Here is a 10395-nt window from a genome sequence, read left to right on the forward strand (position 1 = left end):
AGTATGAGATCATGGAAATATCGATGGGGACATGAGAAGCAAAGCAGGAAGCCCCCTTGCTTAGCACTAATAGGTAAAAATAAAAAAACCCCAACTTATAAGCAACGCGGGCAGTTACAGTAATCCTCAGACACAAGCTCTGGAGTAGATGTTAAGTGCACAACTACTTACCGTGTAACAGCAAGTGAGGGAAGGCTGATCAGATTTCTCATATGAACTGGCACAGAAGAACAGGAAACCCAAGAAGAAAACAAAAGTTTGTGACGTGTAAAGGCGCTGCTGGAGAGCAGACCTTCAGCTGGGGGTAGAGCTGCAGCAGAGCAGGTACCTCTGTTTCGGCTGACGCAGTTCTGCTTTCTGTAACCCCTGCCTGCAACAAGGGAAGAAATCAGCATGGGAAATGTTTGACAGGTGACAGCATGGGAACAGCTTGACAGTTCCAACAAGTTCATTTTGAGAAGACATGGCACTCAGACTTCTGGACTATAGAAAGGATCTAACTTACAACACCAGGACTGTTTGGACTCCTTGTGGTGAATGCACCGTCAGCAATGGCAGGAAACATCTTTGAAAAAGCTGGGCACTAATTCTAAGCATAAGGCACAGAGTGAAGCACATGATCTAAACTTACATTTCTTTTATATCTAGCTATCGAACTGCCTTCCAGCCCACAAATAATAATAGATTTTGCTTGGTCACTTGCTCTGTTGATACAACCGCATCACTTCCTACATATAAAGTGCAGCGATGACTTTGCTGCTGTAGTCACTATCCTTTATAGCGGTAGTAACGTGCCATAAGATCAACCTGCAAGCATTCATCGCAAGTCTCTTAATACCTTGTAGTCATCCATGGAAAAGATTACATTTGCAAAAAGATGCAGGGTTTTAAAACATTGCCGCATCTCTCAGTCTATGAACACAGGGTATTCCCAAGTCAGCTTTGTCATAGAAAGCAGACATGCCATTCAAAGAAACAGCAGCCCGCCTCATTTATTTTTAGAGGTAACTAAAAAAGGAAGACTTGCCTTGATGTACGACTAGGGAGGAGAAGGATTCTGCTCAAATCACTGATACCGTGCATGTGGTAAGGCTGCTGAATGACGACAGCACTTCTAACACAAGTGTACCCTGACCTACTAAACAAAGCACTGTGGCAATGACCCAGCCGGACACAGAGACAAGCCTTGCCTGGTTCGTGGGACATGGGAGAGTGCTTGCTCCCCACACAGAGACCACCCTTGGGCACAGGAAGGCACAGCACCCCAGGGGTCTCACGCCTGGGATGCCACTACTGCAACAGGCATCATGTCTGCCAGCTATCCCCTGTCAACATGGGGTTGGGATGTGCTCTGACATCCCTGGTTCTTTACAGAGGTCTGATTCAATTCTTCTGGCCTTTCATAGGATTTTCTGTGGGCTCCATCCTCCAGAACAGACTACCGCTGTTTTGCAAAAACTGTATCTTTAAGTATTTGATCACACAACATGAAAAGGGCCTCAAGTCCATAGCAGCTCTCAAAACGACATTGACTGCATCTGCTAGAGGTAAAAAGGCAGTTACTCAAAGCACGCTGATGGCAGAATATTTAAGCAGGTTTAGAAGCTTATCAGGGATCTCAATTTTGTGACTTGTTTTCATATTTCCTCCATAAGTCATGTGTCAAAAAAAAGAATGCAAATAAACAATGAAAAAGATATTGAAAATACTATTTCAGTCCAGTAGTAAGATGAAACAATACGGTGGAAGATTAATTTCACCTCAGAGCATGCTGAGTGATGACACAAATACTCATTTCAAAAGATGCAAAAGGCATTGTGCCCCAAAAGATGGAGTGTGATTATGAGCTTAATGGGTTGTTTAACTTGATAAAGTGCCAGTTTCTAAATAGAAACAGTGCTTTAAATATTTATTCAAATTTTGAACAACCTCCCATTTTTCCCTTGGCTAAAAACAGACACCACAAAAAAGCGTTTTTCCTTAAGCATCCAAAAACATTGATACAGAAATTAAGCAGGAGGAGGAAAATTCAGTTAAATTTGAACCTATTTGGGTGCCTTTTAGTCAAAGCAGTGAAGTTTCAGTGCAGATCCCAGCACCTTGTAAAACACATACCAACCAACAATGAGATTAGCCTTCTGCCTGTAGGCTTTCCAATGGCTCACACATGAGCGGACACGGGTGGGGGGATGTCTTTCCCATGCATCCCCATCACTCCAACGCCTTGCACCAAGTGCCGGGGGGCCACTGCCACAGCCCAGCATCCCCTCACCAGCTCCTGCCCTTGCCCAGAGAAAGGTGCCGGCAGGACACACCAGATGCACCGCATCCCACCGTCTGTGCCCTAACCCCACCGGGCAGATACACTTTGCCTCCTGTCACACCTTCCACATTGCTGCCCTCTCCCATCTGCTTTAGTCTCCATCGCTATTTTACTCCTTTCTCATCTCCAGCCTCTGGGTGGTTCAGAACATCCCCTGGCTTGGTGGCTTCCCTTCTGTCCACAGGCACACAGAAAAACCTACAGATGTCCATCAAAAGGGGCTGCAAACACTTGGAAGAACTAGAAGGGAGATTGCAAACAGTCCTGTTGGAAGCCAGGCCAAGGCCATTGGCTGCTATTTTGCCATCTGGGAAAGGACAAGGTAAAACTCAGAGGGGTGGCAAGAAGGTCTGAGGGCCCCACAGCAGGGCCCTGGTACAACAGGGTCACCCCCACCATGAGGGCTCCCCGACCTGCCTCTAAACCACCCGGCACCCAGGCACTGTGGGAGCAGCACGCTGATGGCACAGGAACATTCCTGGTGGCTTTAGCTTTGATCTCACGAGGGCTGGGTCACCCATGTTGACCAGCTCACACTCCCGATGCTGCCCTGCTGACCCTGGTGGGCTTCACCTGAGGACCAGGGTGCTTCGCAGTAGCCCCGCTCCAAAAACCTCAAGAGGATTTTTCCTTCCCAAGTAGTCGCCCATGCCCTCCTCAGCTGTCCCCTCCCCACAGGAGAGAAAAGCTGCTGTCCTTTTTTTTGCCCAGGCCACAGCTTTGCACTTTGAAAGAAGGAAACGGCTGGAGGTTTTATATCCCCGTGACAGATCCCTGCCTGCAGCCCGCCAGCATCCCGCGGAGCTGGGATGGGAGCAGCCCCTCCGGCAGGCACGGCGCTCGGCCACGTTCAGCTTTTTGCAGAGTTGGGTCCTTGGCAGCCAGGAACAAATTAACATTCAAGTGAGTCTGTTTGGATAACAGAAAATGCAAAAAACTCCGCATGGCAAGTGGTCCCTTTTAAAGCAGCATTACAAGCCTGGCAGCTGTCCAACTGGCACAGTAGCTCTGAGCAGCAAATACACACCACTTAGCTGGCGACGTGTAAAGGGCACTCCTTTACAATTTCCGCCTTGAAAACGCTGTTGTGAAATCTTCCAACTTGGGTTGTATTCATACATCACCCAAATCAGCTACGTATCATTCAGTGTAGCTGTTAGCCCCAGGCTTTAAATAAATCTAGCATCTGTGTCACCCACCAGCAGCAACAGTGATACCTTTTTTTTTTTTTAAGTTTGCCTTTTTTCCCTTCCTTTTGGCACAGATGGCTGGTTGACGAAAAGTCACGGATACTTCCTAGTGACTGGTTTTGCACCTTTCATTGTTCTAGTCATCAGAAGTTCCCTGTGTTTGGAGCTAAAAGTCTCACTGCATTCTCATCTATAGACCAAACTTCCCTAAAAGCTTCCTCTTCCCATCCTGTTTTCACCAGTGCCCTCACTGGATCAAACTCCGCAGCTGACCAGCAGAGCTGTCCTACTTCTCTGCTTTATCACACAGTATTTGAGCCGAGAGACAGGTACCTCATAGCCCAGTCTGACTTCTCTTGAAGGGACCTGGTGGGACCATATCCATCCTCCACTGAGTTTCATGGGAACAAAGGAAAGAATCCAGATGGAAATACCTCCCCAAAGTGGCTGCCTCAGAGCCCACATCTTTATCGGGTGCCAGAGCACCGGCCATCCCTCCTTATGGAGAGGGTAAACAATCATGCTTGGAGTCCTGTGCAGGTTTGATTTGTCCCTTACTAAATGTTACCACTTTTAATTTCAGGCTTAGACCTTCTGGCAGTTCTGCAGAAGCATACACACACGCACAGAGCTTGGCAAATGCAGTTTTTCCTGCAGGAAAATGCAGCAGGAAAGCATCAAGCACAGCACAGCTCCTTCACCTCCCCCCGGTGATGCCAGCCTCAGCTCTCCCTCTAACACCCTTCAAGCACAGATGCTGCAGCCTGCCCTGGACGGTAACACATTTGGACTGTTTTGTCGTTGCTGTTGCAGGAACAAAGGTGATGGAAGATGGGGTGGATGGGACACTCAGCACCAGGGCACTGGGGCAAGACAGCCCCAAGGAGCGGGGGGACAGTCTGCAGCAGCCTGCAGCGACGTGCCGCTAGAACAGAGCGGTGCGGTGTCAGACCGGCACGTTACGCAGCCCATCTCTTTTCCCATCAGCTGAGGGTTGCTCTTTCCCAGTAGGTTTGGTTTTGCTTTGCACTCCCACTGCTTTTTAGGCTTCTTGGGAATTTCACAGATCAAACACCATCAAAAAACAAGCGACTGACCCAAGCGCCAGCAATAGCTTATTTTCTCTGCAAAGAGGTGGTGAAAGGGAATTGGACAAATCCAAGATTGGTTGCTGTCAGCGGGGTATGGAACCTCACAAGGGCACCCTGCCATTTACAGAGGAGGAATGAGAAAGACCCAATGTGTACAGGCGGAGATATCACTCACCTGCACAGGCGTAAGTATGATGCAGTCACAGGGTGTATCTCCAGAGACTTGCAACTCCCTGGAGCATGCTGACAGAGGGTACCGGCACTGTTCAGAAAGGCTGCTGGGAGCCAAAGAAGTCAAAACAATACAACTTGTAGGTCAGGTTGCACTCACCATACTCACCCCATTGATACCAGCAAGGTTTCTGGTAGAATAAATTCCTGATTGGCTTGAATTGGAGAGATAAAATCTTCCCCTCATGTTTTTTTGCGACTGTTTGTCTCACTGGGACCTTTTTTTTTTTACTTCTGATCTCATTATTTCTCTTCTGAAACACACTATTTTCTCTTGGCTTGCAGCTATCCTGACAACAGCCAATTTACAAGATTAAAAATTAAATGTAAATGAAAAACCTCAAAACTAACTACTAGCAAGCTAAACAAAAGAAAAAGCGTAATGAAGTAACTATATGCAAATAAGCAGCTTGCACAGGTAGCAGAAATGGAGAGGGAATAATAAGAAGCAGTGAGAGGGAAAGATACTTTGGTAATTTAGGTAGGAAAATGGAAAACATTTTGCCTGACAAATATTTAGAGGCCAGTTGAACAGAACAGGTTTTGAAATGCGAGGGCCTTGCTCCTAGCACGAGTGAGACCCATAGAAAAACACACTTCAAGATCTGACATCGTGAACACAATCTCTACAGCAAATCCTCAGTGTTTCATGCCTGTTCTAGGTCACCAAACCCCGGGTGATGGGAGGGGTGAGGCTACGCTGGGCGCTGTGTGCAAGAGCATCCACCAGCCCAGAACATCCCCCTCCCTCTGGCCTCGCAGTACATCAGGAGGTTTTTGGTGCTTGCTCCTGCCCAAAGTGTTTTTGAAGCGTTTGATGCTTGCTTCTGCCCAGAGCCACCCACAGGGACAGGCTAAGCATAGCTCAGCTCAAGACTGACTTACAGATAGTTTTCCCTCATGACCTGAACAAATCTATGATGTTTGAATTTTGTTAAAAGCATGCAGTTCTGCGTGGTCCTTGGTGGGTCAATCCCCTTAAGCCATTCTGGCTATCTTAGACACCAGGGTTGTGGTTTTTCATGCCGCATCATCACTGCTTATGATGGGAATGTGACATGCAGTCGCGTTTGCAGAACTCGGACACAGATTCAGCTAACATCGCCACTTCTGCAAGCCGCACACAGACCGCATCCACCAGACAGACTGACAGCAGTTAATGAGCTTTGTGGGGAACAGCGGGACCCTGCTAACCTTTTACTCCTTCCTTCTGCAAACCCATCTGCAGCAGTCTCCATCCAAGAAGCTTCCTTCCCGGATCAGAACAAATGGAGCATATGCCAACGCTACCCGTGTGTGGGTATTTCACTCCCAGGACTCCATTTGCTTTGATTAAAAGACAAACAAGATAAAATACTAACCTACCTTATTGTGCTGGCCTGATCTAGTCTAATGAGAAGGTGTTGAGAACAGCAGGAATCACTTGTTTTTACAGACATTCAAGGTCTGGAAGAAGGTTTATTGCAAGAGCTCTTTTAGGGGTGGATTTCAAGCACCGAGGAAAATGGACACACAGGGTGGTGGCACCGAGGGGACACCCAGATCTGCTGGCACTCACAACCAATGCAGAAGCCACTCTGCTGGGATGGGGGGAGACTGGGCTCCTGGGGAGGGCTGCCTGCGCAGATTGGTCCCAAGCTGCACCACCTCCCGGAGCTGGATTTTCTCCTGGGACCATATTTGAGCTTGTTTAGCTAAGTGCATCAAAAGTAAAAAAAAAAAAAAAAAAAAAAAAAAGCGGCACAAAAGCATCAAGAAATGGAAGACAAAATTAGCTAGGATAAAACCTGCCTGATGGGTGGCATTATGAATGCCTAAGAATAATCACAGTCCGCCCAAATACTATTTCCAAAGGAAAGTAGCTCAGCTTTGATGCCTTTGGAGTCCAAGGACTTTGGCTTTTTGCTTAAACTCCTTCCATTGTGTTTCATGTTTTCTCAGGGGAAAACACAGGCATCAGAAAAACACCCTTTTTGTTAAGTAGGCTGCAGCTAAAGAGATGGCTTCACCTCCCGTGTAGAGATAAGAAGTGCTTTTCTTTTCAAGAGGTTGAAGTAAACAAAAATCAGCAACCAAGGGAAACAAAATGCCCGAAGACTCTTTCCTGAGTGCTTGTCAGTGCTGAACAAGTTCTATTAAACCCCAAGACCCAAACCAAGCCACAACCCCAGGATCACAACAAATGTTCAGGCACTCACACTGCCCTATCTGGGCAAGAATAAGAAGAGACACAGCAAGAAGAGGTGTTGAAGTGTACTTTTCTCCAGGAAAACAAAAACAAAAGTTGTGTGAGAGATGCCTGTGAAGCCTGCACCCTGTGGCACACAGTGGGAACATTGCCTGCACTCACCACCACATTTCTGCTACCTGCAGTCCTGCATGACAACGCATCAGGAGCTCCGGGGCTTTGCTTCCTCCTGGGAGGACTGATGTTTACTTCCATCTTGATGCAGCTTTGCTCTGGCCACAGGTTTCAGCCCCCTCGTGAGCTGTGACCATTGCTCACCCCTTCTGTCCCACTGCCTATGCAGCGGTGGAAGTCTGCCCCTGGCCCTCCAGCTTCGCTGCCTCCTCCCACATGCCCTGGCTGCCCACATTCCCGCAACCCAGCCAGGAGGGTGGCAGAGCCGACACCAAATCCCCAGGGCTGCAGGTACCACAACACTATAAAAACTATAAACCCTGTCACAGCACTATAAAAACTAGCCGGCTGCAACAAGGCTTTTACCACCCCATGCCAGGTTAACTTCAATGAGTAGTTCTTGTGCCTTGTTCCGACACAGCCACCAGTCCCCCACAAGGTTTCAAAAGTTCATCTACTGTCCGTGCTGTTTCTTTATCCTCTTCAGGCCAGTCCACCCTGCTTCTTGCCTCTGCTGTGTCCAGAGTCTTTCTTCTCCGGCTCCTCTCCCAGCCAGCCTCTCCTCATCCAGGCCCTCTACTTCTCCCAGGGCCTCTCCTTATCTCTCCTACATCTGGGGTGCTCTCTCTCCCCTCCCTCTGCTTCTCCCAGGTCTCTCTTCCTCCAGCACTAATCTTCCATACCCCTCAGAGCTATTTAACTACTTAGCAGAAACCAGCCACAGCTGCACCTTATCCACGTCAGCCAACCCACCGCCCCTGAAGCCAGCCCACAGCTGTACATTATCAATGTTAATTAACCCAGCTTCATTCCTCTACACTGCCCGTAGAGCCCCCAGCCGGGCTCTGTGGTGGTACGGGCAATGCCCCGCAGCCCTCCCGTGAAGCACCTGCATTAGGCTAGAGGCCATGTGGGTGAGGTTGCAGGGTAAGGGCACCCGAGGGCTGACAGGCAGCACTCAAACAGTCAAGCAAGGAGCAGACGGTGTCTCAGGAAACACTGCAAGTACGTGGCTGGAGGCCAGAACCACGCTGGCTACAGCACTAACTTAGCAGCAGCAGACAACTTTGCAAACAGCCTGCAGAGCAAGCTCCTACATAAATCAAAGGGCTTCAGGTGGGGTCAGAAACCCCGTCCACAAGGTTCAGGGCAGGGAGATGCCATTCCTAAACAAGGCAGGGATGTGGAGAGCACCAGGAGGCGGTGGGGTGCAGCACAGCCCCAGGAGGGCACCCCAGAGACCTGCCTGCCACCCCTCGGCTCCCGGCAGGGACAGGCTTCATCTGCTCAAGTCCAGCATTCATATTTTAGCTCTGTATTTTTCTTAGGCTGGCCATATTCTTATTTCCCTCGTGGGACCACAGCTGCCAGGTTTGTCCCATCTCCACACAGTGCTTCTGTGTCCCTAATAACTTCAGATCCCACTGGCAAATGCCAGCCACCGCTGATGTCTACAAGGCACTGTGTCCGGCCAGTCCTGGGAAGGCAGCACACAGGTGCCGTTATCTCAGTGCTGGAGCAGGAAGGCTACAAAATGAGCCCAGCCCTGCTTTACCATGCACCACAAGATCTACCTCTACGTCTTCAGGCAACTCAGCTTCTATGTTTCTGCAACAGTCAGACAGACTTTGATATTTTTTATGATCAAATGGTCCTTTAAAAGGATGTGGCATGCAGGGCTTTTTTAGACAAAGGGGCTTTCAATAAAAAGACTGTGTCTAGTCCCGTAAACGATAATATTTGGAGTAACTCAGCAAAGTTGTTAGTGAACCATTCTCAATCAGCACTTAATGAACAAGAACACAAGAAATTACTACCATAATTATCTGCTATGGTAATTTCACATTTTCTTTCACTAAGTGAACGAAAAATAAAGTGACCGCAATTACCTGAGATTTTAAGTGGAGTCTTGCAGCCCTCTCACAATTACTCAACGGGATGGCACTGTAGTTTCCTCTGGCTGCCCAGATGACAAGAGGAGGTGGCCCCGGGGTGCAGCATCATGTGTGTTTTATAGGCAGATAAAAAAGAGAGGCAGTTTTACCTACCGCAGGCAGTGGATACACTTATTCTGGAGGCAGGCTGCAAGACCAGATCTTCTCTTCACCAGTGCCAATGAACTCCAGCAAAGTGCCGTCACATCAAACCTGGTGTCAGTCAGATCAAAAATCGGTATTTATGCTGCAGCGAAAAGATCAGTTTCATCAGTACCACACGGTCAGTGCCAGTGCCCTGGGTGGCAGGAGGGCTCGTGCTAGCCTGGAAACACTGAAAAGCTCCCCAAAATGCCCAGAGGGACAAGGTCATCCCCTTCCAGCAGCGTGTGATGCTGTTAAGCTGGGAAGGGGTCAGTTGGAATCTCTGTGCAACAAATATGTTTTCAGTGATGGGACCCCAGTCCTGACCCCTGGCCGAGCCTGGTGCAGAGTTTTCCTTCAGCTGGGGCTGCCTCAACAGCAGCGTCTCTCTGTGGGGCCCTGTCTGAGGATGTACCACCCAGAGAAAAACAACTCTGTCTTGTTTAAGTCTGCAGGGCATCACTCAGCTTTATAGCCCATCCCCAAACAGCCCCCTGCATGTTTTAACCTGTGGTTTTTCAGAGAGCAATCGACACCTGGACCCTCATTTCTGTATTGTGTCCTTGCTTTTCTTTCACTATTCCCGTAAGATTCAAACAAAATTCCAACCACCACCATCTTCCTCAAATCACCAGAAAGACGTACTTATGCCAACTAGCAAAGCGTGCACAGCACCCTGGGTCGGGTCCTGGCTGGGTGAGTGCTGCCTCCGGTGCCCTTGCTGTTAAACGTGCCTGCGCTGACCCTCTCCCAGGAGTTGCCCCCGTGATGATCGAGATTGTGCTGCTGCAGCAAGGAGGGTGGCAAAACACTCCAGACTTCTGCTCTGCGGTGAAGTCTATAAACCCACTGACCTGGCGCTGTTTGACAGGCAGAAGAGCAGACACACAGCATATTGAGGCTATTAGCAAGAGCCAGGCAACAACAAACAGCATCGTGCTATGAAATTAAATTAAAACGCAATAAAAATCCCAAATGGGAAAATATGCAGATCATCCTGAACTTTGTCACTTTGCTGAATTACAGCACGTTTAGCGACAGGGATTGCTTTTCAACTGGAAAGTAACAGGTTTTTCTGATGTTGCTGAGATCTGGACATAAAAAGTAGTTTTCTTGGGAA

The 10395-nt window shown here is 48.6% G+C and overlaps 1 long non-coding RNA gene across 3 annotated transcripts in view; it reads right to left on the reverse strand.

Annotated features, from left to right (window-relative positions):
* Positions 1-7937, reverse strand: part of LOC119157341 — a 41905-nt gene extending 33968 nt beyond the window's left edge. For 2 of the 3 annotated variants that reach the window (XR_005107499.1, XR_005107497.1), the window contains exon 1: positions 172-7937. This is a non-coding gene — a long non-coding RNA (uncharacterized LOC119157341). The remainder of the gene's footprint in view (positions 1-171) is intronic. The other variant, XR_005107498.1, reaches the window with a different exon arrangement.
* Between the last annotated feature and the right edge of the window lie 2458 nt (positions 7938-10395).

This window comes from Falco rusticolus, chromosome 14, assembly GCF_015220075.1.
Source record: "Falco rusticolus isolate bFalRus1 chromosome 14, bFalRus1.pri, whole genome shotgun sequence".
Classification (NCBI taxonomy): domain Eukaryota; kingdom Metazoa; phylum Chordata; class Aves; order Falconiformes; family Falconidae; genus Falco; species Falco rusticolus.